The 4,757-nt window shown below is 38.8% G+C and overlaps 1 long non-coding RNA gene across 1 annotated transcript; it reads left to right on the plus strand.

Annotated features, from left to right (window-relative positions):
- The first annotated feature begins 369 nt into the window (after positions 1-369).
- On the plus strand, positions 370-4,304 carry LOC140587608 (uncharacterized). The gene is made up of 3 exons (XR_011989252.1): positions 370-505; positions 1,616-1,703; positions 1,955-4,304. It is a non-coding gene; the product is annotated as an uncharacterized lncRNA (long non-coding RNA).
- The last annotated feature ends 453 nt before the right edge of the window (positions 4,305-4,757 follow it).

Below are 4,757 nucleotides of genomic sequence, written 5' to 3' on the forward strand. Positions count from 1 at the left end.
AAATTGTGACGTAATACGTATGTAACTTCATACAACCCATTGGATGCCCAGATGAATACTACCGAGAACTGAGTTAACACTGATGAAACTAAGAGTATTTGAAAGTGTTAATTCTGTGTAATATTGTAAACAGACGTCATGATAAGCCTGAAGCATGTAGCCTACTCCGAAAGCAATGCCTCAATTTGATTAAACAATTTAACATCCTGTACAGTAGGGGGACCCAACTTCCGGTCATGGTTCCGTTACCGTCCGCGGTCAGTATCCCACCGGGCGGCGGACAAGTCGGGGTAGAGGTGCCAGCCGTCCCGTTTATTATGAGATCGCGCGGTTTTGGAAAGAAATCCACCCGTATTGATGCACGGAAATACGCGATTAGCCCCGCATGTCCGTATACACTGCCAATCTCCCGCCGCTCGGGGTGGGAACCCCGGCAAATTATACCGCCGTCTTACCGATCCCTGACATTTTTCTACGACGGAAATCGATCCGGGGACATGGAAAGGTTGGGAAGCCCTACTAAACTAGCATGTTTCAGATGAATTTACTAACCAAATAGTCTGTCATTATTTAAATATTAGCAACCACTTTAGTAACGAAGACCACTGCACTTTAAATAACGTTAAAAATATGTAATATTTTTTTTACCGTATTATAGACATTTACTATGTTATTATAGAATAAAAGGCTAAATAATCAAAATGGCACAACATTAGTTGAATTATCAGACATTTTGGAGAGCTAACATGGTACTCACCTCTGCGCCATTGTCATTATTTAAATATTAGCAACCACTTTAGTAACGAAGACCACTGCACTTTAAATAGCGTTAAAAATATGTAATATTTTTACCGTATTATAGACATTTACTATGTTATTATAGAATAAAAGGCTAAATAATCAAAATGGCACAACATTAGTTGCAGAATTAAGAGACATTTTGGAGAGCTCAGCTGACATGGTACTGTACTCACCTCTGCGCCATTGTCACTCGAAGAGTTTGTTGTGTTTTAAACGGTAAAGATTGTTGACGTTGTTTCTATGGAAACTACTCTGTCCGCTTGACCGTAATATAAAGGTACTGTATGTATGTAGTAATTGGCTGGTTGCAGATTTGATCCCTATATGCAGTAATTGGCCATTGACCTCTTGGACCGTCTGTGCTGCTGTCACCTGCATTGAGGCAGCTGTTACGTTTGCTGTCATTACATTCAATCCAAAATGTCAAAGTACAGGATTTAAGCTTAGATTTGAATTAGTAAGGAGACTGTGGCAAACAAAATATATATATTATTGATCACACGAAGAATGTCTTCAATTTTCTCCTTCTTTCAGTTCTTAAATAATCTGTCAGTTCTTGCTGTGTTTGGTTGGGATTTACCATTTTAACATTGTAGCAGTTCTCAGGCAATACATAGACAAATTCATTTTTCAGTATTGTTATGCTGTAAACGGTTACCTTCACGTTTAAACAAAGGTACTTTGTTTTGATAAGAGCAAGATACATCAGTTTTGTACATCTGTACTCTGGTCTTACTCCTTGTACATATGGATGGCATGGAAGGACAGTCACTACAGTCACCTATATTCTCCCCATCTGCTTTTCTCATTTCAGTGTTGATACTGCAGACGATGGATCTCTTGCTTGGTTGCTTAATAACCACAAGATCGCCAATAGCAGAATGAATAAGACTGAAGTAGATGTAAGGCCACATGTCTGTCTGTCTGCCATAAATGAAATAAAAGGAGGAGTTGGAATTACTTATGATTAATTATTGATCCCCATGGGGAAATGGTCTTTTTACACCTCCCTCAACTTGCTCTTTGTAGAGTAAGCTGTCTGCGAAGGGCAGCCACATGTTGGGGCGCCCAGGGAGTTGGGGGTTAAGGGCCTTGCTTAAGGACCTGCAGACGTGCTGAGGCTGGGTTTGAACCGGTGTTCTTCTGATTACAGTCACACAGGCTTAGCCCACTGAGTCACACGCTGCCCCCTATTATGGAGAATCATTAATGGATTATGGATAATATGGCTGGCCATGGTGAAAAAGGTGTGCAAATGTTTACCAATTCACATTCGGGATGACATAAAGGGTTGGCTAATTCAGTATGGGTGGAAATGATGTATTTGGTAAATGTTGTCAACCTGATGCAAATTATTAAACCAATTCAAATATTAGCGTATTTCTATAGCTTATCATGACGAATCAATGCGTTCGCAAATGTAATTTTAAGAAAAATTATACATATAAAAAACTAAAGCACAATCTAAGGATGCAGTAAAATGACCATTTAACCATTTTGTAGTTTCTGACCAGCAGTCCCCTGTCAGTTAGTATTCTCCCAAAAATGAGGGACTACTGATTAGCAGTGAGGATGCCGGGGCGGCTGAGGGGTCAGGTATTATATATGAATTGATGTTACACTCATATTCACACACAAGTGATAGATGGATTCAATATGAAATTCAGGTATTCAGAAGTTGATGAGATTTACATTTCACAGGGTACCCACGGTCATGGAAAACCTGGAAAAGCATCCCCACCCAAAGCCCCCAGTGAGTAAGCCATAGGCGACAGTGGCAAGGAAAAACTCCCTAGAAGGAAGAAACCTTGGGAGGGACCAGACTCAAAGGGGGAGCCCATCCTCCAGGGGCCGGCAGGGAGAGTCAAATGATTAATTTCTTTCTTAGTGGGCAAACTTACAAAATCAGCATGGGTTCAAATAATTTTTTTCCTGACTGTAGACATGTACATTTTAAATATTTTATGTGCAGTTTTTAAGCTTATTGTGATTACTGTATGCATTAACATTTCTAAGACTTAATTAACACTCTGCCTTTTAATTAGTCCCTCTTTCGACTTCTTCCAAAAGGCAGGAGACAGCAGAAGAAGCTCCATTTTATCATCTTCTTCTTCTTCCGGCTCTTCTCAGTATTATCTCTAGAAAGATCTTCGGCATTCACACTGAATGGCACTTCTTTTTCACTGTAGATCTTCTCGACAGCATCAGCATCTTCTTTTATTTTATCTGTCTTCATCACTTCAGTGTCGTCCTCTTCCTCAGGTCCTTCTTCTGCTATAGTCACTAGCTGTGATCTGTCTTCAGATGCCACCATACATTGAATCCTGACCACTGTGGCAGCATCAGCATCTTCTGCCTCCTGGAATATCACGTCAGTGTCTTCATCTTCCTCAGGTCCATCTTCCTGTAAAGCCTGCAGCCATATTCTGGCTAGATATGCCGCCATGCATTGCCATCGGTCAACTGTGGCAGCATCAGTGTCCCACTGGATCCAGGCTTGGAACGTGTGGATGTTGGTCCATGGAAGTTTTGAAATTTAAAAAAAAAAATTCCAGGCTCTGGATAAGTTTTGGAATTCTTGGATACAGAGGAAAAAATTTGGAAATTAGCCTTGTTCATTTTTGTTAGACTTTGTTCATTTTGGAAATATACGAGCAGAAGTCAATAGTTAATTATCTTGGTAAACATCAGTTTCTGGCACTTATACTGCACAGATTTCGCATATTTGAGATCGCTGCTTTTTTGCTCGCTATTCCAGTTTTTATTGTTTTATTTATTTATTTATTTGCACGTATTTGAATGTTATTGATCACAATTTCCTGTTTTTGACTCTGTTTGCCTCTACAATCATAAGGTACATATAAATATTTTAATATTGGGATTAATTTTCTCAATAATTGAACGCTGTTTGCACATTGGTGAAAGTTGTCCATCGTCTGTGTTTATTTGGTAATTCGTTCTTATTTCTTTGTGCATTTGAGAATTAATGCATCATTAGCAGACCCAAGATTTCAGGTACTAGATTTTAGATTTTATTTTGTTATTTTTCCTTATACAAATACTGTTCTATCTACTTTAGTTTTACAAACTTGTGGGTTTTGGAACATTTTCTTATGGTACTGGAGAAGTTTTAGAAAAGTCATGGAAATTTAATCTGCCAGAATTGGGGGAACCCTGATTTTAGATTCAGAGGTAAACTACACAGAGGTGTATTAGTGAAATTAAAAGACTAACAAGTTCAATGTTTTTGTACAGCATATTTCAGGCTCAAACGGATAATGAGACAGTAATAAAGAAAGTTGCTGAGACCAGTACACTACTCAGGCGGCTGTTACTGTTATAGATATTTTGTTATTGTTTTTTAAGCCCTTTACAGTTAAAACTTTGTATTGTAGTGCAACATGCCTCACGTGAAGAACTGCGAGATTAATTTTGATATTATTTTATTTATTAATTTGACTAGTGTTTGAAAAAAAGCAAATAAAACTACTGAACAATAAGAATTGAAGTATTGCCTCATTTATCCAGTTTTCACCTTCCTGAAAAAAGTGGGCTGGTCAAGGGCATGAAACTCCCAGGCTGAAAATTGGCTCCACTCCGGCACTCTCCACCACTGTAGCTGCATCGGTGATTGTAATGTAGTTACTAATATTTCTTTAGCAGATACTTAGCAGACCCAACAACCTTCTGGTAACAGGCACAGTGTCCAAACCCCATGAGTCACACATACCCTGCCCTCTAAACTGGCTTGATCCACCAGAGATAGGTGTCGATAGAACTTGGTTAACCTGAGGCTGGAACCCAATTGACCAATATAGCTAATACTTCAAAATTAAGGCTGTTTCTCACATGTTATTTCCATTATTTTGCCCACCCCTGTAATATCATACAAGGAATGATATACTGGATATGTGATTATGGAAGATAGATGGATAAATATTTAAAAAGCCTGGTTG

The sequence above is a fragment of the Paramormyrops kingsleyae genome, chromosome 2 (genome assembly GCF_048594095.1).
Source record: "Paramormyrops kingsleyae isolate MSU_618 chromosome 2, PKINGS_0.4, whole genome shotgun sequence".
Classification (NCBI taxonomy): domain Eukaryota; kingdom Metazoa; phylum Chordata; class Actinopteri; order Osteoglossiformes; family Mormyridae; genus Paramormyrops; species Paramormyrops kingsleyae.